Source organism: Monodelphis domestica, chromosome 3 (assembly GCF_027887165.1).
Source record: "Monodelphis domestica isolate mMonDom1 chromosome 3, mMonDom1.pri, whole genome shotgun sequence".
NCBI lineage: Eukaryota > Metazoa > Chordata > Mammalia > Didelphimorphia > Didelphidae > Monodelphis > Monodelphis domestica.
This window is the reverse complement of record NC_077229.1, coordinates 185,737,450-185,764,479: the sequence shown is the minus strand read 5'-3', so window position 1 is coordinate 185,764,479 and position 27,030 is coordinate 185,737,450. Positions and strand designations below refer to the sequence as shown.

Here is a 27,030-nt window from a genome sequence, read left to right as displayed (position 1 = left end):
TGCCCACAAGGTACTCCCTCCAGACTAGTACCCTTGCCTGCCCAAGGATTCTAGCCACTGCTATAGGCTCAGTACTATGAATGGGGGAGGGTCCCAGCACCTTCCTTCTTCCTTCCCCTTAAACCTGAGTGTTCTTGAATTCAGGCTTTTTGGGGGCATACCTTTTAAGTTTAGTCCAGCAGGAGGGTTCCTTAGCTCTTTCTTTTTGTTAGATTTGGTTTTCAGTCTCCTAGGGGCATTTGATTTTGAATTGGTGAGGAAGGGTTTTCAGAGGTCTGAACTTTTGCTGCCTCTATGCCTCCATCTTGACTCTGCCCCTTTATCTTTTTTATATTAAAAACTTTTCTAAATTATCCCTACTCTGTGAGATGTCTTCTAACAAAGGAAAATAATTAAAAAAAATAATAATGCAATGACCACATCTGAAAATATATATGACAATCCATATCTGTAGCTCCTACCTCTAGTTTTTATAAATATATTTTAAAAAATTAAAACAAATTTATTGCCTTTCTCTTCCACTTTCCATTACAATGGAAAAAGAAAACCAAATTCATTGTAATTAATTTTCATAGTAAAGTAAAACAAATTCCCTTGTTGATTATATATTAATACAAATACATAAATGTATAGTTTCCTGCTGCCTTGTGAGTTCCCTTGCTTCTTTAAATGTGCATTTTTAAATGTTTAAATGTGCTAATATGCATATATGTGGTGCATTATTTTTTCTTCAAATATTTTACCTCTCTTTCAGGAAGTAGAGCATGTGTTTTATTATAATGTCTTTGGAAATGTAAATGGTCATTATAGTGACCCTATTTCTTACAGATTTCAAAGTGATTTGTCTTTGGAATTTTGGGGATACAATATAAATTGTTTTCCTTGTTCTGCTCATCCATTCTTTATGGGTTTGTACAAGTCATCACAATTGTTTTTTTTTAAATAATATTGATATTATTCTAGTTCATTAAAGTAACCCTTCAGTAGTTGGATTCGCAATGAGGTGCTGTTTGCTTGTTTAACATTATCTCTGAAGACTTTCTACTAAAATTAATTCCTCAGAACAATTTGTCTTGAGGATCTCTTCTGAGAGTTTGAGTGTCTTCATTTTCACTTTTGCTTTTACTTTCATCCCTAATGAGATTTAGATCCTGTTTACTGATTGTTTAAGGAATTGAGTTATTTGCCAACTGTATTGTTTAAAGGTGGGATAGAACTAAATTATATGTTTTTCTTTTGCTTTGCCTTCCTGGTCCTGATATTTTATCTATCCTATTTATTCCTAAAGAGAGAAAGAGGAGCATCAGGAAAAGGGAAAAGAAGATGGACTTACATTTGAATCTGGCCACCTGCATAGCAGGAAAAGCCAGAAGGTCTAACTCTTCCATATCTTTTTTTTCTAATCACTTCCCTGCTAGTATCCAGTGTAATCATGGGCAGAAGACAAAGATTATCAACCAAATTGATTACTTTCTACAAATTGTCCCTTAGCTCCACTAGAACTCTAGAGCTGATGACATTTTTTCCCATATTCTAAACTCAGTATAGTCAGATGTACCCTTAACAAAGAATCAGGTCAGATTGGAAGGTGGTGGATATTGATTCAAATCCTACCAGAATTTATTTGTTGGGAGACCATGGGGAATCCCTTACTCTAAGTCTCTCCAAAATAAGAAGTTTGGGCTAAATTTCCAGCAATGTCATTTCCAACACTTTTTTCTAAAAATAATTTGAGGACAGAAATCACTGTAATATTCCTATGGGGTGTGGTTGATTGAACATTTATTTGTATGTATACTTTCATGCCAAAGGGGACTGCCCCCTAACTGGCTTTTTGTCAATGTGTTCAGCAATTATTGGTTTGGTTTTGTTTTTTTCTTATCCTCAAATTATTATAATCTTTAAGTTGATTAGCCACGTGGACTGGGGCAGGAGGAGGGATCATATCAGGGGAGAGAGAAAGGGAGAGGAGAAGAAACAGATTTTTCAAACAGAAACTTAATAGCAATGGGCTGTTTAAAAGGATACCTTTTGACTCTTCTGGTAATTTCATTGACTTCACCTGCCTGTCAGGGAGCAGACTCAGCCCAAGGATTCAACTTTAACTTTGAAGGGGCAAATGGGTGGCCCAGCGAACTGGAAGCCAGGCCCAGAGACTGGAGGTCTCTAGTTGAAATCTGGCCTGAGACACTTCATGGTCCTGTGGCCCAGAGCAGATCGCTCAGATCCCATTGCCTTGCCCTTACCACACTGCCTTTGGACAATAGACATTTAAATGGATAATTAATTAAAAGAAAACAAAAACAAAAAATAAAAACCAAGGAACTTAAAGACTGGAGGTTCTAAGGCATTTCAGACTCCAATGGTTTATAAAAAGTCTCTGTATTTCTATTGCATTTTGATATTTGCTTGGTTTAAGATTTAACTTTGTGATGTTAAATTCATATATTACTAGATTGAATATTATTCTGTTACACTGAAGGTTGATTGAATTTATTTTGAATGTACTGAGTTTTAAAATTCTGTTGCTTTTCCCCTATTAACTATTGAACAAATATTATTGTAATTAAGCCGATATGAAAAAAAAACAGTTTTTCTATTTTTCACTTTGTAAATTGTCACAGAAGATGGATGGACTTCAGAACTGCTTACAATTGTATAAAACCTTTGGAAAATTTTATGTGCTAAATATCTCAACTGATTTTAAGGATTTTTTAAATATGATTTTTGTAATTTTTTTTAACAATTTCTGGTTATTTTGCCTGTCCCTACCACAAGGTAAGGCTCATTCTAGTAGCTGAAGTGAAATACATTTTATAACCCCCAACCTTCCCGCATTTCTAAATATGTGAATGGAAGTTGGGGCCGTTAATCTCAGGGCATTTGTATCCCTATAAGCCTCTGAAAAAGGAGCATCCCTTTATTTATATTCTTCAGCTCACTATTTTACTTCTACCAGAATGATATATAGGTTTCTTGATTATGTTCTTAACCCAAGATGAGTTTTACTTTGTTTAAAAATATGTTTATTACCAAGGTTGAAAGATTTTCTATGATTGTAAAAACTTGTGATAAATATCCATCAATTCATAGGTTTTTTAAAATGCCATACAACAACTTATGTGAAATATGAAAGTGTGTTTGTTTGTTATTGTAATTAATTGGGCTATTGAAAATTTTGGGGATATTGATAACTACATATTTGTACTACTGTATTTTTAAAAATGAAAAATTGTTACCTTGTTCAATTCATTTGCCTCATACTCACAGTGGAGTATGGCCAGATATTAAGAGGAAATGGATCTCATTTTTGGTGAGAAAGCCTTGTAATTTTTATTTTCTTAGCTGACACAGAGTGTCAATGATTATAAGCTATATTTTTAAATTTTTGAAGCTCTTTTATTATTATATTTTCTTGCATGTGCAATATACTATTTTAGTATTTTTTTATTTTTTTCTCTCCTTTTTATATTTGAAGCACATGTCACCAGCATTAAGATTTTCTTTAACTTTTTGACTTTTCAGCACTACAAGTTTAAGATACATTTGCTAATGCATGCCCAAAAAGGCTTGTGACTATAAAAATGATGCCACTAATTATTTAAATAAATTATGGGACTTTGCTTAATGATTCTGTCTGATTCCAGGACAAGAGATACACACAAGAGCCATTTCACAGAGCCAAAGAAAAGCCAATCCAGGATGGATTGATGCACTTCTAGGCCAATACAAAGGTCTTGAACCTATTGTGAAGACTCGAGGTTACTGTGTTTATCATTGCTAGACATAGGCTTTCCTTGTGTCCACACTCACTCTGAAGATACTCACAGAAGAGTATCCCCAAACTTGGCTCCTACTCGGCTTCTATAACCTGGTCCCTTTCTTTTCTGCCTCATAGTGTGGTGCCTTTCTGTAATCCTGGCTACTGACTGGGTAAATGCATCATTGCTTAGTGTTACATTTAAAATAGTGAGAGCCTTAAACTGTTATATTTAAAATAGTTGAAGATCTTAAACTGTGAGAATTAAAAGAGTTGGGGTCATAAACTGTAAGAGTTAAAATGCTTGAGGTTGTAAACTGTAGTGATTAAAATAGTGGAAGACTTAAATTGTGAGAGATATAAGAGCGGGTGAGTAAATTGACCCCAGAAAATATGTTTCACTACAGTGTCTTGTTTTAAATCAAATATAAGGTGGTTGCCAGGGAAATATTCCCAATTATGAATATACCCAAGTCAACTGGGTTTTATAGATAATTTAATTAATAATAAAATGTGGAATTAAAGAAAAGAGAGAAAGAGAGAAAAAGGAAATAACTATGAAGGGCTTTAAGCCAACATGGCCTAGACCTGAGTCTTAAGAGAGAGAGAGATCAGTCACGACTCACCACAAGGTCTGTCTAAGCAAGGATTCTAGTGACAGAGTCTCCTCAAAGAGAGTTCCAGCCAGAATCCTCCTCAAAGAGCCTTCCAGCCAGAGACTGTTTCAAAGGGCCTCTCTCAAGAGCCTCCAGAGGGACAGAGTCCCCTCAGAGGAGCTCCAGTGAGACCTCCTTAGAGATTGTCCTCCAAGAGCTTCCCTTCTCCAGAGCCTTTCTCAAGAGATTCTCCAAAAGGATTCTTCAAAAGGATTCTGCTTTTTCTTATATAGGAGGTTTTCTCCTATGTCACCTCCCCTAAGTTCTTCCATCTACCAATCACAGTAGATGTTTTCTAAAGGACAGCCCATTACTGCTGGGTCTACTAATCCCTTTAGTACATTTGAACCAGAAAAACCTCTGAATAAGTTTTCACCTCTTTGCTCCTGGCAAGTTTACAAGTTGTCTGACCTTTAATAGGTACTTAGCACCCCTTTGTATTACTTCTAAAAATAGGAATGGCTTAAAGAACTTTTTGCCTCACTATAAGTATGGGCCCAAGTACCCTCATTGTTTAGCAAGGAGTTTTTTCCCCTAAAGCAGTCCTAAGTACAGGTGGAGTAGAGGGTTTTAGTAAAAACATTGAAAAACTAGAGTTCATGCACATAAGGATGATTGAGTTGGTGAGAGGATAAGAGAGTATGAGATATAAGAAATTGCTGAAGGCATTAATACTCTTTGGCTTGAATAAAGATTCATCCAATAGAACTTTAAATGAGCTCTCTGAGGAGTATTGGGTTCCCCATCACTGAAGTTCTTAAAGTAGATTTTGGTTGACTACTTGTTTAAAGGGCAATCCTGATAAATGTGATTTGGATGAGATTACAAGGTCCCTTTCAACTTTGAGATTCTGTGATCCTGTGAAAGTATGAAAGATAATAAGATTTTTCTGCCAGCTAATAATAATCTTATAGATTTTGAGCTGGGAAGAACCTTCAAATTCCTCTAGTCCAATCCTTTCATTTATTGATAAGAAAACTGAGAGCCAGAACATTTTATTTTTTTGCCCCATATCACACAGTATTTGAACATAGATTCTCTGACCCTAAGTATAATGTGATATTTCTGTGGAAGGATAGACAAATTATTATCTAACAGATGAAATTATTTTAGGATCTGGTTTCCCTCTCTCTCCGCCTTCTCTCTGTCTCTCTCTGTCTCTGTCTCTGTGTCTCTCTCTGTGTATCTCTCTCTGTGTATCTCTCTCTGTGTATCTCTCTCTCTCTCTCTCTCTCTCTCTCTCTCTCTCTCTCTCTCTCTCTCTCTCTCTCTCTCTCTGTCTCCCCCACCACTCTCCATTTTCTGTTCTTGTCTCCCTCTTTCTGTCTCTCTGTGTCTTTGTCTGTCTCTCTATTGCTTCTCATTTTCTCACCCTTGTTCTTAATCATAGACCTGCTATTTCATCATTGTAGAGAAATCCTGCTGAAGAATATCCTATCAGTATCCCCCAATAACTTTTATGCATCTTAGAATTTTCTAGATTTCTTAGCAGGGGGTGGTGATATTGAGCAATTGCAATTATGTGACAGGCTTAGGGTTACACAGACATGTTGGAAACTTGACTTGAAACCACTTTTTCAATACTCTGAGGCTAGCTCTCTACCCACAAGGCCACTCAGAGATAAACTTACATATTCGAAATCAGATATTTCCTATTTGAATTGTTCATAAATCACAGCAAAGTGAGGATAGTAATATCATAAAATATTTATTTCTTCCATATATTATTTTGCTATATATCTATGCCAAAAATGTTGCATGGTGGCTATATAAAAACTTTTGATATACCACAATAATTATTTTCTTTCACATATGCTTTATTATTTCTAGAACTAAACTATGAGTGTATGCACTGTGACAGTTTTCTGGGATAAAAGAACTGAATTAAGAAACATTATTTATTCATCATTATAAATTTTATTAGCAGCCATCAAAATTCTCTAGGGGAAAATTGCATTTTGCTTTATCTTATCCCTTTTCTTTGGTCATGGACAATGGATGTGAGTTTCACAGAAACATGAAATGGACATAAAATTCCCAAAATATGAATCTTAATTGGTTAGTAACTTTTAAAAGTGTTCTCTATCTTACCATGTATCTGCTAAGATCAATAAATGAACAGATAAATAAATAAATCAACAATAACAAAATCTTATTTGGTCACTTCATAGTTTAAGAGATGCTTATTTTCTAAAGTTACTGTAGAGTTTCTGAGCCTTCAATAACCAGGATATAAAAGGTTATTTTTTACATACTTTGTAGAGAAGCATGATGCTTTTTATTGTCATGTGACTGTGGAAAGGAAACAAGACTGACAGATGGTGGGGGAAGGGCCCAACTGGGAGTGGCAGTTGGATCTTGTGACTAGCACTTCCTTCCTGCCGGGTGTGGCAGTTGGGTCTTGTGACTAGCACTTCCTTCCTGCCCTGTGGGACTTGCTTCTGGGTATTGGAGGAGAGAGGAGCTTGTTCAGCCCAGTCTGGAGTGGCATACTCTTCTTGGTTCAGCCCAAAGTGAAGGTTAGAATTTTTCTTGTTTGCTTTCTGTGTACTGCTAAGAGTCTGAATTAGAACAACGAGAGTAGACGGGAGTGGGACAAACCCTCCGCCAGCCTCTGGGGCCTGGCCTCAGGTCTGAAGCTGAGAAAAAACTCCAATCCCAACTAGTTATTAAACCTTATATTTTGAATTCGCAGTCAGATAAGTGGACTATCTTTACTGATCATAGAGGGAGCTGAAACTTCAGTTTCAGTCATTTAAAGACAAACAAACCTCATTGGACCCCTGCTGTGTCCTCTCAGCAGGGGGCATCTTCCTCCCTTGCATCACCAAGCAATATTCCCTCTCTCCCCTCTCTCTTCCATACCCTGCTACAAACCTACCATTATCCCCCTGTTTTCCAATCCCATTTCCTTTCCCAATATATATTGCATGACTAATTATTATAAAACAGAATCATAAATGTGTTTTTAATGTGCATGTCAATCTAATTTTTAATAACAATTTTCTTACATTTTGCAATCCATGTTCTCTCCCTTCTCACTCACTTCCACAATAGTAGATAATATGATATAGGTTGTACAACTGTTTTTTATGTAATACATATTTCCTTATTTATCATATTTTGAAAAATGGCCTATAGCAGTTACACTAGAGAAAAATTCATGGAGAAAATAAAGTATGGTATGCTTCAATCTGCATTCAGACTCTGTCAGTTCCCTTTATAGTGGTCAATAGCCTTTTTCATCATGAGTCTTTTCAAGTTGTTCTAAAGCCTTTCATTTGTAAGGATTAAAATTTAGGGGAGATGGGGAGACTGAGGCATCTGAGGCAGGTAGAAATTAGTTTCTCTCTGCAAGGAATATATATTTTTTTAGAGGTTTATTAAAGGTTAAAGATTAAGAATATACAAGTATGAAACATGTGCCTAGGCCAGAGGCCTAGACAAAATAACCTCACATCATGGAAGAGACCTCTCTGCTCCAAAAACGGAAGTCCAAAAAAAAAGCCGAGCCCTTCAAAAGCCTTTGCTTAAATATCTTCTCGATCTCGGCCCAGGTGAGATTACAAGGCATTCTGGGGAAGTGGAGCAAAGGCTCATGGGGATTGTAGTCCTGTATTCGAGTCTATTTTTTACATCCCCCCGTGTGATCATTTGTGGAAAAATTAATTTTTTCCCAAAAGGATCATAAAAACATAATAAACTTAAAAGATTACAATAGTGTGAGGATAAGAGAAAAAAGAATAAAACCAATAATTTCTGAACACATTGACAAAAAGCCGTTAGGGGGCAGTCCCCTTTGGCATAAAAGTATACATACAAATAAATGTTCAATCAACCACACCCAAAGTTCAATTTTGTGCAACTTGTGGTCTGGAGGCTTCTTCATGGTGGCTTCTCCAACAGTTCAGTTCTGGATTCAGAGAGGTAGCATCTTCTTTACCTAAAATTCTTCTCAAAAGGAATTTAAACTTGCAATTTAAATAATGATTTTTTTTACATTCCCCCGTGTTGTGGGTGATTGATCAAAATCCCCAAAATTCTCAATAGCCCAATTAATTACAATAGCAAACAAACACACTTTCACATTTCACATAAGTTGCTGTATGACATTTTTAAAACCTATGAATTGATGGACATTTGTCACAATTTTTACAAACGTAGCAATCTTTCAACCTTGGTAATAAACATATTTTTTTTTTTAAAACAAAGTAAAACTCATCTTGGGTTTAGAACATAATCAAGAAATCTATATATCATCCTGGTAGAAGTAAAATAGTGAGCTGAAGAGCATAAATAAAGGGGTGCTCCTTGTTCTTGGAGGCTTTTCCCAAGGGTACAAATGCCCTGAAATTAACTGCCCAACTTCCATTCACATGTGGGAAGGTTGGGGGTTATAAAATACATTTCACTTCAGCTACTAGAATGGGCCTTACCTCGTGGTAGGGGCAGGCAAAAATAACCAGACTGTTAAAAAAAATTCCAAAAATCATATTTAAAAAACCCTTAAAATCAAATCATTTGAGGTATTTAGCACATTACATTTTCAAAGGTTGTTAATACAATTATAACCAGTTCTGAAGTCCATCTATCCTCAGCAAAATAGAAAAAAGCTGTTTTTTCATATATGGGCTTATTCACAATAATATTTGTTCAACACAGTTATAGGGGAAAAACAACAGAATTTCAAAACTCAGTACATTCAAAATAAATTCAATCAACCTTCAGTTAACAGAATAATATTCAATCCAGTAATATATGAACTTAAAATCACAAAGTTAAACCTTAAACAAAAAATGCAATAGAATACAGAGATTTTTTTATAAACCATTGGAGTTTGAAATGTCTTAGAATGTAGCCTTTAGTCTCTTCAAAGTTCCTTGGGGTTTTTTTTTTTTGTTTGTTTGTTTTTAATTATCCATTTAAATGTCTATTGTCCGAAGGCAGAGTAGTAAAGGCTAGGCTATGGAGTTCAAGGGATCCGTCCAGGGCCCCATAGCTGGGAAGCATCGGAGGCCAGATTTTAACTAGAGACCTCCTGTCTCTGGGCCTGGCTTCCAGTTCGCTGGGCCACCCATTTTCCTCCCCAAAGTTAAAGTTGAATCTTTGGGCTGAGTCTGCTCCCAGACAGGCAGGCAAAATCAATGAAATTGCCAGAAGAGTCAAAAATCCTTTTAAACAGCCCATTGCTTTTAAGTTTCTGTTTGAAAAGATCTGTTTCTTCTCTCTAGTCTTTTCTCTCTTTCCCCTCTCTGATACCCCTGTGGCCAATACCCCCAGCCACGTGGAGGCTTAGCCTAAGGGAAAATTGCCCGGTCTCATTTCCCTCTCTTCTCTCCCCTCTGCCCACGTGGCCAATACTGTTACCAGCTGGTCGAAATGAGTCCTGAGCAATCTGCTCCAAGGATCTGGGTGATGAGCCGGCTGGGGTTGTGCTCGAGGGTCTGGGGCGCAGAAATAGGCCGGCAGCGGCTGGTGAGAGGCCAGGAGCTGGAGTGGCTGCAGGGGTGGGCAAGGCCGGGACCAGGGACCAGGTGAGGACGATCAGGGCTGCAGGCTGAGGCAGGAAGCGGCGGGGCAGGTCCGGAGCCTGTAGCAGCTTTGCGAGGGTAGAAGACCTTGGCCAGAGGGATATGGCTCAAAAAAAAAATTTTTTTTTCTAGGTACTAGATATTAAAACTTAATTTAAGATCAGAAAAGAAATCAGAAGACTGAAAGTTCTTTTTCCCTTCGTGGTCGCCATAACTGTAAGGATTAAAATTTAGGGGAGATGGGGAGACTGAGGCATCTGAGGCAGGTAGAAATTAGTTTCTCTCTGCAAGGAATATATATTTTTTTAGAGGTTTATTAAAGGTTAAAGATTAAGAATATACAAGTATGAAACATGTGCCTAGGCCAGAGGCCTAGACAAAATAACCTCACATCATGGAAGAGACCTCTCTGCTCCAAAAACGGAAGTCCAAAAAAAAAGCCGAGCCCTTCAAAAGCCTTTGCTTAAATATCTTCTCGATCTCGGCCCAGGTGAGATTACAAGGCATTCTGGGGAAGTGGAGCAAAGGCTCATGGGGATTGTAGTCCTGTATTCGAGTCTATTTTTTACACATTGCAGAGAATAGTTATATCCTTCAGAGTTAACCATATTCCTTTATTGCTGTTACTGCGTACTAAGATTTCTTGAATCTGCTCACTTCACTTCACATTGCTTCATATAAATATTTCCAGGGGTGTGTGTGTGTGTGTGTGTGTGTGTGTGTGTGTGTGTGTGATTATGTTGTTCATTTCTTATGGCACAATAACATTTAATTATAATCATATACATGACTTGTTAAACCATTCCTAATTGATTGACACCCCTTTAGTTTCTAGTTCTTTGCTGCCACAAAAAGAGGTGCTAATATATTTTTGTAAAAGTAGGTCCTTTTCCCCTATCTTTGAACACACCTAGTAGTGGTATGGCTGGGTCACAAATATAGTTTTAAAAAGGTATCCAGTGTCATCTAGTTCACATCCTCCTCCTTAATTTTTGAAATGAGAAATATGAGGTTTGGGGAGATTGGGTTTTGCCTAAAAGTTACATATAGAGTAAGAATCAGAGGTGAAATTCAAACTTTTGTCCTCTTACTTCAGAAGACTGTCTTTTCCCACATTGCATTTTACAGTCTTCTTATGCATGTATATTACACAAAATGAAGAGACATAAATGAAACAGATTCTGCATCCTTGGATGGAGGAATTATATTGAAAAGATCACATATATATTGAACTAGAGGAGTATTCTAAAGCTCATGTTGAAATGTATAGGGTTAAAAAAAAATGTGAGTAACCCAATAGGAAACCTCTGTAGTCAAGAAACAGACCCATTTGTTTTGACTATCAAAACCAAACTAGGATACCATGAGTAGAAGAAAAACAAAAGCAGAGCATACTCTTTTTCTGGGTTTGATCCATTTAATAGTCAGAAAAGAAAACACTGAGGTTAGACAAACTCCAAGATGTTCAACACCAGTAAGCCCAAAGGAGGAAAATATTTATCATCCTTTAAGATGAGTACTTTAAGTATTAAAAATGAGGTTGTCTGCTTTTTCACCAGGCTATTTTGTTTTGACTTCTATTTAGAATTTCTCTTATTTAATAGGATTTAAATAAATTTAATAATTTTTCTGTTTAATATTTTCTCAATTAGAACTAGAGACTCACCCATAAGCAAAACCAAAACAAAGCAATAAAAAAACCTTAAAATACATGAGTTTAAAGAAAAGGCATGTACAACATTTAATTGAGAGTTGTAGGCGTAGCCCATATCTTGTAGATTAAGACAAAGAAAAGATACAGGAAACAGTGTAGACTGGCAACTTTTAAATAACTTGGAGTCCCTTAGAGTTTTCTGAGGATAATAAACAGTTGGCTGATTTGCTTAGAGTTGCAAGTAGGACTCAGAGGCAGGACTTGTATCTGGTTCTTAAGTACTCAAGTCTCTCCACTATGCCACTTAAAGGGCACATGAGTGAAAAGTTAATTCAGACTCCTACTGGTAAGAAAGCTTTCAGTCTTCTGTCAATGTGATTAGGTTGTTCCACCAGAACAATTTCCTACTGATCTCCCTTGGCAAGTATTTGAGTCTTTCCTATAATCTCAATTGGATAAAGAGTTTCTACCAGACATAGTCTTTGCCAGGCACTCTTTCTGCCAGGCTTGAGCTGACGCTGTAGAACGTTGCTCTTGGTCAGCACTAGCCACTGCCAGGTAGAACTGTGTTGGGGAAAGGGTTTTAAGGCTTCTTTCTGCTGCCAGCTTCTCACTTCAATCAGGGTTTTGAAGTAGGACCATTTCCTCTGACATGGTCTTTCAGCAGAAGACCTAAAAGTTTCCTTCTTTTAGGAGAAAAGTGGAAACTAAGAAAATAATTTATCATTATGTGGGTGTGGCTATTTCTAAGAAAAACAACTCTCTCAATCTCCTCACCTCCAACAAGGAGCACCCAGTTGGATTCTCTCAGATCCTTGGAGAGAAAAGATTCAAATGTAGATGGGAAATCTTTGTCTTTGAGACACCAGAGTCATTTTGGGCTATTCTAACCATTAGATTTGAGTTTCATCTTCATAAAACATGTTTCTGTGAGAGACCTTGCTCCAGACTTGAGGTAGAAATTCCTTATGAGTGCCTCTTTAATTTTGATTTCTGCTATAAACTTGATAAACATTTAGTCTAGAGGCTTTGATCAACCAAAAAAGACACAGGGCTTTTGAAGTTTGTTATCCATACTTTTTCTTTAAAAAACAAAACAAAACATTTTTTACACATAGCTTATTTATTTATTTTTAACTTTTTTTTTAATTTTGGGTTCCAAATTCTCTCCCTTCCTCTTGCTTTACTCCAACCCACTGAGAAGACAAGTAATGTGATATTAATTATGCATATGAAATCTTGCAAAATATATTACCATATTAGTCATGTTGCAAAAAGAAAAGAAACATAAAGAAAGTGAAAAATAATTATGCTTCAATCTGCCCTTCATCAGTTCTCTCTGGAAGTGAATAGGATTATTCACATGGAGTCTTTCAGAATTGTCTAGGACCATTGTATTGATCAGAGTAGCTGAGTCTTTCATGACTGATCATTCTTACAATATTACTGTTATGTTTGAATGGTTTCTTACTGCTTGCAGTATTTTTTTCTTGACCTGAAAATTCTGGAATTTGGCTATAATATTCTTGGGAGCTTTTACTTTAGAATCTCTTTCAGAAGGTGATCAATAGATTCTTTTAATTTATGCTATACTGAGTATATCCAGGAAGATGTCTGAGTAGGATGTGAAGCTTTCTTGCCCACCTAAAACCCGCTACAAACAACCTAAATTAATTCCAAAAAAATCAACATTAAAAGAGGCAGAGACAGATGGGAGTCTGGAAGAAAGCTGAACAGCAAGGACAATGAGGGAGAAAGGTTCTTATGCCATAGGCCCTGGGAGAATCTATAAAGCAACCATGGAGGGCACAATTAGAAACCTCACCTTTTTTCTTGCACTGGAATCTGAATCTGCAGGTGAAGGGTCCTGGAAACAGTTTTATTGGTTCCAAAGACCCTGGTTGATGCATGCCTCAGGACTGAAGGAGTTGAATGAATGCCTCAGAGTAGAGCAGCCCTGGGTCCTATGGGCAGGAACTTAAGCCTCAATGCCAACAAAGGACTTTGGAGGCCTGAGAAACTGGGACTGGACATCCGTCCAGAACTGAGAGGATTGGACAGGGTGAGTAAGGAAGGGATGTGCACCAGTGAGTATGTATTTGGTGAGGTATTGGGGCCTGTCAACTGTGGTCTGATTAGAGTACCTGAGGTCAATCACAGACCGGGGCTACCTCTGACTCTGGAGCAAATATATATATATATATATATATATATATATATATATATATTCCCTCAGGTTTCAGGATTTTTTTGCATATTGTTTTTCTCCTGGGACCTTTAGTTATTATATAATATTATAATATACATTAACATACATTTAACACAAGAGGAACACCAAGACTCTAGGGGGAAAAAAAGCCAGTAATTAAGTCTATTTGCTTTTCTATAAGATTCCCATTAGATCTTAGCATGAACATACACATAATCCAAATATAGTTTCTGGTGAAAAAATAATGGTTTAAAGAGCATACGTATTCTGCAGAAATCTTACCTTAATGCCATCAATGTTATAATTCCCTGGAAACTGTATCTTAATTTATAATTATTTATTAAATAATTAAAAATTAGGTTAGAGAAAGAAAGGGAATCAGTCACATGTACCCAGCTGTTCCCTAAATTTTATCTGATTTGATTCAGCCTACTATTGTTCCCTTTCAAGCTGTTTTTGTCTTCTGACTATTATCCAGAGTCCAAAGAGATTTTCACATGTCACATGTAACATTAGCATAAAAAAGAAAGAAATTGCCTCTGTCTTAACAAACAATCAACAACTAACTACTGACTTGACTATTACTGCCATATCATCATATTGTTTGAGCAACAATCAAAATCATCATCAAATTCAAAGAATAGTAATGAGAGGGAAACAAGGTATATGATCAAACTAGTTCTAACCTAGTTTTATTTAAATAAATTTCTCTTGCTAAAAAAATGATAAGTGAGTAAAGGGAAAAGCATTTAGTTTTAGTCAATGTAAGTAATCCCCACAATAAGGAGATTAAAAAAGACCTACAAATATACTCAGAAAATAAATGTCTGCCTTTGTGTGATCATAGAATTTCAAAGGGGAAAGTACTCCTAGGATCATCAGTAGCAAAAACACACAAAACACAAAATTCCACAATACACTTAAGTGGCCATCTGACCCTTCTTTGAAGCTCTTCAGAAACAGAGAATTCACTACCTACAAAATTTGATAATTTAATTTTTGTATAGCTCTAATTATGTGAATTGTTTAAATTTTTGCTATATCTTTATGTTCTGGATCTAGTCCAGTTCCATTTCTATTCAAATATTGATTTAGTCCAATTTCTATCTTGTGAGAAAATTTTATTCAATTTTGGGAATTTTGAGAAAACTGCATTGCATTGTTTGAACTCAGTCCTGTGGGGCTGGGAAGTTGGACCACTTCCACTTATTGCTCAGAGATCCTTAATAAAGTATCAAGGCTATGCTTACTAGAAACATGTTCAAATCTGAAGATTGCTGCAAGGAGTTTTCTCATAATTATATACCTTAGCCAGCCCATATGTCTTATCTGAAAACTGGCCCCACATTGGTCAGTCAATTATTTTTTTCCATGTTCTTTTGATCAGTTTAGGGAAATGAACTTTTTGTGTTTTTCATTCCAATTTGGGAAGTCCCTAATCTTTCCTCCAATCAGAAATCAGATAATCTAATTTTGTATCCTGGTTAATTTTCTCTTAAGTAATCTTATTTGATTGTTTTTAATACATACTGTGTATTCAGAATCTTTGAGAAAACTGGGAAGCCCATTGACCAATTTTTAATAATTTTGTTTAAAATTATATAGCTCATATTGTTTCCTTAGTTATTTTTTTATTATCCCCACATTGGTCCTCATTTGACTTAATTGCTTACTAAATGCTATTTTGACTTGACAGCATTACTTCTAATAGGGTACTTACAGAAAAGCAGATTGGGGTGCTATGAATCATGGATCAAAGTTGCCTGTTTTTAATAATGAGATAATGTGCAATGAGAATAAATGTAGAGGGAGAAAGTCCTTGATGCAAAGCATGAATATAATAAGTGTTTATTAAGTTCTTACTTTGTTCCAGACCCTGTTTTAATCACTTTACAAACATCATCTCATTTGATCCTGTAAGGGGTAGAATGTAAGGCATTAATAATATAAAAGGTTGGAGTGGATTATTTAGGACTAGGGCTGCCAGGAATTTAGTCAAATTCCAAAGAGATTTATTTTAACAATTTATTTATAAAATATAGAAAGACTGAAAGTAAGAAAATCAGAAAGAGGATAGGGTAAGATAACTAGGTTACACACTATTTTGCTCTGGCCCCTGGCTCAACCCAGGCAGGGCTAATTAGTCCTTAGCTGGAGGGGCCATAACCTTGAGCCAGAGACCTGGGGATACAAGAAGCCTCTCTCAAGAGGGAGGTCTTTCCTGAGGCTAGTGCCTTCAGAAAATCCAGGAAAGGAGTCATTCTTTTTCACTCACCCCACATGGTATTTTTAAGGAAAGTAGAAGCAGTCCAAGATCCTCAGTCAGAGCTCCTCCAAAGTTAAGTTGAAGATAAAGGACCAAAAAAGACCCCTCACAGGAAGTTCTTTTCATTTTTAAAGACCATTCCTTTTAGTCACTTCCTGTGACTTTCTTCCATTTTACGTGCACCAATTATAGCTAAAGCTTTGCTTAGGACTGCCCAGGGGACAGTCAGTCGATTCTGAATCATCACCCACTATCACACACACACATGGGTCACAGACCTCCCCCACTCAAGTGTAAGTGGGGTGTATATGCTTCTGGAGATTAAATCAAAAAATGGGCAGGGGAGAGTTAATTTAATCTTCACAATCCTCAAGTTGGGGAAATAGGCAGACAGAGGTTGACATTCCCAGGGTCATATACCTCATAAATATATGAGTCTTGATTTGAATTCAGGACTTCCTGAGTCCAGGCTCAGCTTTTATATCCACTGTGCCACCTAATTGCCTCAATAATGACATCTGGCAGAACAGTACAGGTAAAGTGCCCAAATGGAACCCAAATTGATTTTGATGGTTATAAGTGAGCCTTTCGCTGTATGGTTCATGCTGATGTTTTATACATCAAAATTAGGAAAGTAAGTGATGATGATGCCTATGGTCAGAGGTACCCTGTAGCTGCCTATCTCAATTCTACAATCTAAGCTTTCTTTCAATCCCTGCTAGTAATGAGCATGTAATATACTGCTTCTAATGTGAGAATTCCATTTGAGTCTAAATACCTTTAAGGACCAATTAGCATAACTCATTTGGGATGGCACAAGGAAGCTTACCCAAAGTCCTCCTCATGCTCACATCAAGGATCAGGTCACTCTTTAGTCTTCAGCTGTCTTTTCAACCAAGCTCAAAATGCCAGGTGTAATTAGAGCCCCATCTAGGGAATAACTGGAATTCATTTATTGAAGCTCAAAAACATCCTGAGGACTTTCCCTACAGGTGTCCCAGGTGAAAGGGATAGCTAATCATGTCAGCACAAATGTCAGACCTGTAATAGACAACTCCCATCAGCAAGATCATTCTCTGAAGAATGATTCATTTGAAAACATTTCTCATTTGTGACAGTCCTGAGTTGTCTCAGATTGGAGATGCTTGCCTGCTTAATTGACTGAAATTAATCCCATGAAAAAGGAAAGTTATTAGGAATCCGAAGGCAAATGAAGATGCAGTAGGATGCTTTCGTAAATGTATTTCACTGAGTGTGAGATGCATTGATTGGGGAGGGAGGTGAAAGGAACAGCCACATCGATATTCGTATCATTTCAAAGCAGGCTTAAAGGCCACTCATGCTTTATGATGTTTATCACAAATAGTATCCCCCCACATTCTATGAGAAATTCTGACAAGATGGGTTATCAATCTGCATTTGTTAAAGTTGTAGTCAAGCCTGTTGGGCATCATACCAGGTGAGGATTTGCAAGCAGATTAAGGAAAGGTATTGAACAACTGAAAAAAATTGTGCTGGTTTTGGTTCATAGCACTGGTTATAGAGGAAGGCTCTGGTTTTCTGCTAGCCTACAGAATTACTAAAATATGTCTTCTTTTTCAAAATAAAACTAATTGCAATTTAGTGCCAATTGGAAATATTTCATTTGTATGTTTGCAGTATATGTTTTATTTTCAAGGCAATTCACAAATTACTCAGTATAATACTTTGTTAAAAGGTGAGATTTCCTATTAGATTTAAGGTATAAGTTTGAGACAATTTAAGATGTGATTGGGATAGAGAGGTATCTTGGGAGAAGTTTAACACATTAACTGGAGTAGGCTTATATATGCTTAAGTTTTAATTATACAGAATAATTTAATAGGTGCCTGGATCTGCTCTGATACCCTAGAGTTTTCTCCAGAATAGGAAACAACAAAAAGTTAGAAGTTCCTCAGCCTCTATTTTCACAGCTTTCATTGCCCTGATCAGCTACCAAATATTCTTAAAAAATTTCACATTTAATACCTGATGGGTATTGGCAGGGTAGACCAGGGAATTGACTAGATCAAGCAGTGCTCTGCCTAGACAATGTTCACTCATTTTTATTAAGACTGCCAACTTAATAATGCCAGTGTTTTAAGGCTTACAGAGTGTATTGCATATATTATATCATTTAATTCTCATAACTATCTTGTGTAGGAGATAGAACAAGAAGGAAACTAAAGCTAGAAAAGAAAAGAGATGTAGATTTATGTTTTCTGACTACAAACCTAATTTTCCCACTATATTTACAATTTAATCTTTTATTTTTTAAACCTTTACCTTCTGTCTTAGAATCAATGTTGTATACAGTTCCAAGGCAGAACAGTGATAAGGGCTAGGCAATAGGGGGTTAAATGACTTGTTCAGGGTCACACAGCTAAGTGTTTGAGACCAGAAATGTACATAGAACCTTCCATCTCTAGGCTGTGCTCTCAATCTAATGAACTATGCAGTTGCCTCTTCAGTTTAATCTTAAGGTTGAATTCAGTGCCCACATCCCCAGAATGATCACCCTAAACATATTTTCTATAGTTCTCTTTTTAAAAACCCTTAATTTCCATCTTTGAATCAATATTATGTATTGATTCTAAGGTAGAAGAGTGGTAATAGGTAGGCAATGGGGGTAAGTGACTTGCCCAGGGTTACACAGGTAGGAAATGGCTGAGACCTGTATTTGAATCTCAGGACTTCCTGTCTCTCAGCCTGGCTCTAAATCCGTTGAGCCATTTAGCCACCGCTTCTCAAAAATTCTAATGGACTTCAACCTTTAACATTAAAGATGAGATGAAGGATAAATAAGAATAAGTGTATGGATTGCCAAAGAATCCCCTAATAGATGAGTGAGGGGCACAATGAGAATGAGGGACAACTTGATTGTGCAACATTGGCTCCAAGTTGTGTCCTCTCTGTGAGCCCATTTGGGGTTTTCTTGGCAAAGATATTGAATTGTGTGACATTTTCTTCTTCAGGTCATTTTATAGATGAGGAAACTGAGGCAAACATGGTTATGTGATTAATCAGGGTTGTACAAAAAGCATCTGAGGCCAGATTTGAATTCAGGAAAGTGAGTCCTTCTGAACTTAAGAACCACTGCATCATCTAACTGCCCCTGGGAAAGGGTAATATAGGATTAAAAAGGGACAGTCTTTATCTATAGAGAGTAGCCATGTCTTTATGAGATCACATATTAGTGAAATCAGCAAATTAGGCATGATAGAAAATCAAAAGAAGATAAAATAATTTATTTGAGACAACACAGACTGGAGATTGAAAATCAAAACTTCATTTCCTGAGATTGGCAATCACCAATTTAGGTAGTTGTTTCTTGCAACCACTATGTGTCTCCTTTGATAAGTGAGTTCATAAAAGTCTATCACTCTGGATAGTAGTTAAGATGCACATTTATAACATATGAGTTATTCTAAAAGTCAGTATCCTAAATTTAAGTTCTTCTCCCAGCCCTGAATCTAAGCCACAATTTTCACTAGTTTTTTTTTATCTTCCAACTTCTACATAGATTATTCACCTTCATATATACCTTAAAAGTTCCTTTCTTTGTGGGGAGGCTCTTTGTATAAATTAATTCAACTGAAAAGGTAGGGGAGACAACTCATGCCCCTTTGGGATATTTTTAACTGTTTATTAGAGGTTTTTTTTGTTTTGTTTTGTTTTTAGTTCATAAAGCCAAAGTCTACCTCTCTACATTTTCTACTCTTTGTTCCTAGTTCAGCCACTGAGATTCTAAAAGATCAAATTGAATTCCTGTTTCACTTGATCATTTTTAAATATCTGAAGATTGTTCTCAGTTCCACCTTAACCCTATTCACCTCCAAGTTAATTAAACAAGGTATCAATACCTCTTAAAAAAATCAAAACTAGCCTAACTTGCTAGTTTTGTGGTAAGGGGAAAGGGTCAAAATATGGCTCCTATCTCTCTTAAATCCTCTACTGTTTTGCCTTCTTAATCATTAACTGATATTTATGGATGGAAATTTGAATTCCTATACCTGACTTTCCATTCTATCAGTCCTTTGGACTTGGATAACCCTGAGAAATCCAGGTTTCTGCTAAACTTTTGTGCTTTACTTATTTATTGTTCCTTCAACAAATAAGTTTCAATTTACATGCTGAAGACTATAGCAGAATTGATCATGTAATTAGGTATAAAAGCTTCACATCTATATGCAGAAAAGCAGAAATATTAAATGCCAACTTTTTAGGCTGTAATGCAATAAAAATTATATTCAACAAAAGGTAGCAGAAAGAAAAACTAAAAATTAATTGGAAACTAAACAATATTATCCTAAAGAATGAAAGAGTCAAAGAACAAATCATAGAAATGATCAATAATTTCATTAAAGAAAATGACAATGAAGAGGCAACATATAAAAATTTATGGGATGTAGCCAAAGCAGTACTTAGAAGGAAATTAATATTTCTTTATGCTTACATCAAAAAATTGGAGAAAGAATAGATCAATGAATTGGGCATGCAGCTAGAACAACTAGAAAAAGAATAAATAAAATATTATCAATTAAACACTAAATTTGAAATCCTTAAAATTAAGGGAGAGATTAATAAAATTGAAAGTATGAAAATAATTGAAACAATAAAAAGGTAAGGAATTAATTTCATAAAAATATGAATAGAATAGATAAACCATTGGTTAACTTGATTTAAAAAAATGAATAAAACCACATTTCCATGATCAAAAATGAAAAAAAAAGTAAAGAATATCAAGGGAACTGATGACAAAAATGTGAAGGATGGTGACCTAGGAATACCAGATCTTAAACTGTACTATAAAGCATTAATCACCTAAGTATTCTGGTACTGGCTAAGAAATAGAATGGTGGATCTATGAATAGATTACAGGTGAATGATCTTAGTAATCTAGTGTTTGTTAAGTCCAAAGATCCTAAGTTTCAGCATAAGAACTCACTATTTGACAAAAACTGCAAAAAATGGAAAACTGTATGGCAGAAAGTATGTATAGACCAATCTCTCAAACTATATACCAAGATAAGATAAAAATGGATATATAGTTTAGCCATAAAGAGTAATATCATAAGTAAATTAAGGGAACATGGAATAGTTTATGTATATCTATAGAAAAGGAAAGGATTTATGACCAAACAGGAGACAGAGAATATTACATGATGTTAAATGAATACTTTTGATTAGATTAAATTTAAAAGTTTTAAAAGGTACAGACAAAACCAATGTAACTGATTAGAAGAAAACAGCAAACTGGGAAAAATGTATAACAAATTTCTCTAATAAAGGTCTCATTTCTCAAGCATATGGAAACTAAATCAAATTTTAAGACCATAAGCCATTCTCCATTTGAAAAATGGTCAAAGGATAGGAACAAGCAGTTTTCAGATGAAGAAACCAAAGGTACCAATAAATATATAAAAAATGTTCTTAATCACTCAATTAAAGAAATGCAAATTAAAACAACTCTGAGCTACCTCCTCATACATATTACATTGGACAATAGTAAAGGAAAGTGATACATTTTGGAAGGGATGGAGCAAAATTGGTACACTAATGCATTGTTGGTGGAGTCATGAACTGATCCAAATATTCTGAAGGACAATTTGGAATTATGTCCGAAGAGCTAAAAAACTGTGCACATCCTATGATTCAGCAATTCCATTACTAGATCTGTATCCCAAAGAGACATTAAAAAACAGGAATGGACCTACTTGTACAAAAATATTTATAGCTGCTCTTTTGTGATGGCAAAGACCTGGAAATAGAATGGATGTTCCTCAATTGAGGAATGGCTGAGCAAATTGTGGTATATGATGGTGATGAAATGATAAAGAAGTATTGTTCTTTAAGAAATGATAAGCAAGATGATTTCAGAAAAACCTGGAAAGGCCTACATGAACTGATGCAGAGATAAATAAGCAGAACCAGGAGAACATTATAGACAGTAACAGCAACATCCTGGGATGATTAACAGTGACAGACTTAGCTACTTTCAGCAATACAATGATCTCCAGAACAATTTTGAGGCACTTAAGACATGCTATCCACATCCAGAGAAAGAACTATTGGAGTTGGAATGCAGATCACAGCATGTTTTTTTTATTCGTTAGTTTATTTGTGTTTCTATTTGGAGACTTTGCTTTTATCTGAGTATTTTTTTACAACAACGAACAATATGGAAATATGTTTTGTGTGATAATACATGTATAATCCACATTAAATTGCTTACCAGCTCTGGGAAGGGAGAATCATTTAACTTTAGAAAACTTATATGGGCAAAAAAACTTACTATATGTTTGGTAAATAAAATATCTTGACCAAAAAATATGAAAAAAGGTGAAATCACAACCAATGAAAAAGAAATTAAAGCAATTTCTGGAAGCTATTTTGCCCAACTATGTCAGAATCTTTTCAGCATCCTGATCAAAGCCTAGATGTCCTCTTGCTTGTCACTATTCTTCCTCAAAGGAACCAAGTCCTGTATAGATTTCATTATGGATCCCTTGCATTGTGGGGCTTAATTCAGTTTATCAGTGAGTCCATAAGCATTTGTTAAGAACCCACTCTGCACCAGGCCCTGTGCTACAATTTAAGGATACAAAGAAAGACAAAAGACAGTCCCTGACCTCAAGGAGCTCACAATCTACTCAGAAAAATTAGATTTGAACTCAGGAAGATGTCTTCCTGACTCTATCCACTGTTATAAAAGCTAACTGAAGTTAATTAGTTAAATTGAACTATTATTATCTCTTATAATTATCATTCACTGGTGGTTAACAGTGGGGTGAACAAAACCAGTGGGAGCCTGTGTTATTAGCATTAGAGAAAAGACCCCACAAATCTCTCAGAATCATGAGACTAAGATGTGGCAATCTAGATCTAAGAGAGTGTACCACGGCAAATTTGTTAGACAACTCTAAAATTTAATAATATCATGATTGTGCCCCTGGGAGCTACATCACTATTATTAAGTCATTTATTATATGATCTATAATGTGGCCATGGTGACCCTTGAAACAAAAAGGGCTCAGTCCTAATAGTAACCTTTCCTACTCTGCAACAATGATAACAGAATGGCAGAAAAGGGGAAGGTGGTTTATTAAATCAGGAAAATTTTAGAGCCTCTATTATAAAGTCTAAGCTACTTGTTACTCTGAAATCAAAGCCCTAGTCCCCTGCTGCAAGATTTGTCATACCAGTAAAGAAACAGAATTATCTCAGTTTTAGCTTTTTCTATATACATGAAAAAGGGAGAAACAAGACATTTGTGGCTAAAAGGAAGCTTGATTCCTCCATTCTATGAATTTCAAAACTACTCAACCCTGTTCAAACCATTCTTTAGAGGATGAGATTTGGCTATTTCCTGATCAATAACAATGGAGATACTTGGAATGACAGAATCAAGTCTTGGAAACCACAATCTCCACCCTACTCAGGGTAACAGGATTTAGGAAGGGCTGCAGCAAAGCTCAAGATTTAATTATTTGAGAATATGACCTTCAACAGACATGTGCAAAGGGGACAGACTTCTGGGCGGTCCTGGGTTAAGCTAGAGCCACCATTGGCACAGGGGAGACACAGGAAGTGAGGTAGAGGACAGGTGAGGAGTCTGGGGACTTCCTGTGTGGAGAAAAGGAGGTTGTTGGAGCCTGGTGCTTGGAGTGGAGGCACTCAGACTGTTTCTCCATTTTGGTCACGTGAGTGATAGGGACTGATCTCTTTGCCTCGGCTATCCAGGGCCTTGGGCCTTTGGCCCAGCCTAAGCAGAGTGGGTATTTAAGCCCTATTCCCTTCTCTCCCTTTTCCCCCTCTCTCTCTTTCCCTCTAATACTTTTCTTCCTCCTGTTTGTAATTAAAACTCCATAAAAGGTTGACTGCTGACTTGAGTTTTCATTTAGGAATTACATAGATGAATTCCTTGGTGACCTTAAATTAATATATATCAGTCTTTTAAAGTGATTTCCATATCACATTGTGATTTACATAAGTAAATAATAGAATTTGGGGATTTAGTTTCATCACCTGTCCTAAAGCAATGACTCTCACATTGAAGTGCTACTTTTCTTTGTATCACCTGCTTTGAATTACCATGACTAACTGACTGAGCATAAGCAAAAAGGTCATTATGAATATTTCTCTTACCCATTACATTGTATTGAAGATGAAGTTTGCCAAAGAATTTGATAATAGTATCTATACAAAGTCAACACATACTTTGATATTCAATTATTGCAATGTAAAGGCATGCAGGTAAGTGAAAATAAAAATTATTTAGGGAAATTTAGTTCAAGATTAGGAAAAAAGGAACCTTAATGGTTTGCAATGTACACAGAAAATTCACACCTTGTTGCCAGGAAAACTTTCTTCAAGATGTCAAGATCTTTCTTGAAAGATGTCAGACATGGGGAACTATAATTAATTTTTGTAATGAATAGTCTGTGCACAGAAAGTATAATCAGAGATCAGGAAGATCTGAGTTTAAATCCACTCTCAGATACTTACTAATTAGGTGACCCTGGGCAAGTAATTGAAATGATGTGTGCCTCAGTTTTGTCATTTGTAAAATGGGGATAATAATAACATCTTTCTCCTAGGTTTATTACAAGGATCAAGTGAGATAATAATCATACCAGAGTACCTGGCATATAATATTTGTTATATAAATGTTAGTTATTAATATTATTACCAAATATATTTTATCATAGCAGAATGGAAACTTTTATTGATGAAACTTGCTTGTTCAGTTAAATTGCAAGAGAAAAGATAAGAATAATAATTAAATTAGAAAAAATAAAGATGATAAATAAAAATGGCATCCAACTAAAATTGTTCAGACTTTGCTAACTTTTTTTTTAATATTTACAATGCTTAGTGGTGCACACAGTAAGCACTTAATAAATGTTCCTTGATTAGCTGACTTTGTAGCAATTTATTCACATTATTAATAATAAAAACTGATAAATAAAATAAAACTATGTACTAGCTTTTTATTGCAAAATTAGGGGGTGGAGACTAGATGGCACTCTAAGTGCTTTTCATCACTTGTTTTGAGCCTATCAGGATCATGACTATAACAGACAGCAAACACAATATATTCCTGAAAATGTACTAAAAAGTCATTCAATTTGTTAGACTCTGTCCCAGCTTATATTATACAGGCCCAACATTTACTTCTATCTGGATGAGGAATGAGAGAGAGAGAGAGAGAGAGAGAGAGAGAGAGAGAGAGAGAGAGAGAGAGAGAGAGAGAGAGAGAGAGAGAGAGAGAGAGAGAGAGAGAGAGATGATGTGAGGAGTGGGCTATGTGTTGCCCTCAGAATATGTTCTCCAAAAGCCCTCTGGCCAAGCAATGTGCTAGTTTCAAACATGCTGATAAGTGTTTCATTCCTGGAAATTCTAACTGTGACCCCTCTGCTTCTGTTAAGCTGTAACTCTGGGTGTGTTCCAATTTGCTACAGGTATTAAATTGTGGTTATGCTATTTGCTAATTGGGTCCAGAGCATCTATGCTGAGCTATAGGTGTTTAAACTGTGGTTGTTCTATTTTCTGACTGGGTAAAACTTTAGCCTGTAAGTTTTGGCTCCCAGGTTTCTGAGGGGCAGACAAGGAAAGGAGGTGGAGAAGTGGGGAGTTTATGGTTAAAGCCAATAAAAGGCTAGGTTCAACCAGAAGAGATGCATTTGCCTTATCATTAGTTCCCTCTTTCTTGAAAGAGAAATATTCTCTGTCTTTTCTGCTCATAAATTCTGACTCTGAACTTTTATTATAAAAAGTGGACTGCCATGATGTGGGGTGGCCTCCACCCCGTTCCTCACAGATAGATAGATAGATAGATAGATAGATAGATAGATAGATAGATAGAAAGAGAGAGAGAGAGAGACAGACAGACACACAGGCAGGCAGGTAGACAGGTAGACAGGCAGACTGATAGAAAGGCAGGGGGGTGGAGTAAGAGTGAACAGCCAAAGACAGACAGAAACAGAGAAATAGAGTATGACAGAGATGAAAGAGAAAGGGGAGGAGGAAGGGAGAGAGAGAGAGAGAGAGAGAGAGAGAGAGAGAGAGAGAGAGAGAGAGAGAGAGAGAGAGAGAGAGAGAGAGAGAGAGAGAGAGAGAGAGAGAGAGAGAGAGAGATGATAGTTATATTTCTGGACTTTCTAAAAAGTTTTTGACTTTTCAATTTCTTTGTCCTTAACCATAACATTTACTATAATTTTCACTGTCTTCCCCGTTCCATCTTTTGCCTTTACCTTATTTAGTACAAAGATATATATTGAGAGGCAGAGTCAAGATGGTGGCATAGAGGCAGTGGATGTTCATTCCTCTGAAAATCCTTCCTTACTGATTACAAACTAAATGCTCCTAGGGGACTGAAAATCAAACCTAACAACAAGTCAGAGCCAAGGAACCCTCCTATTGGACTCAACTTAAAATATATGTCCCCCAACATCAGAATTCGAGAACACTCAAGTTTAAGGGGAAGGAAGAAGGAATGTCCCAGGACCCCTCCCCCACTTAGAGAGCTAAACCTTCAGTGGTCTAGTCTGGAGGTAGTACCTTGCAGGCAAAGCTGTGCCAGGATCAGAGCATCCAACACAGGAAGAGGGAAAGCAGTAGGAGAAGAAATACAAAGTGCAGAACAGGCAGCAGTTGTAGCAGTGGAGACACACCATATTCCAACATCCCTTCCTCCCCTTACAAAAGTTTTGGTTTTAGGGCACATCCAGCAAGCCAGCTGGATTTAATCCCATCAAATCCTTCAGAGGGCATGAAAACTCAATCTCCAATACCCCTCCCACACAGACTGCACTGAGTGATTTACTGACAATACTCCAAGAGTGAAGGCAGAAAGAAAAACCCCAAACCACAAAAAAAATGAGAGTAACAAGAGCTCAGGCCACTACAGGGAGTAAAGAAGGGGGTAAATATG

General features: G+C 36.3%; 1 long non-coding RNA gene across 1 annotated transcript in view; it reads left to right on the top strand.

The window, feature by feature from the left end:
• Positions 1-6,816: 6,816 nt before the first annotated feature.
• Positions 6,817-27,030, top strand: part of LOC103095929 (uncharacterized) — a 42,242-nt gene continuing 22,028 nt past the window's right edge. The window contains exon 1 of the long non-coding RNA XR_008917579.1: positions 6,817-6,935. This is a non-coding gene — a long non-coding RNA (uncharacterized LOC103095929). The remainder of the gene's footprint in view (positions 6,936-27,030) is intronic.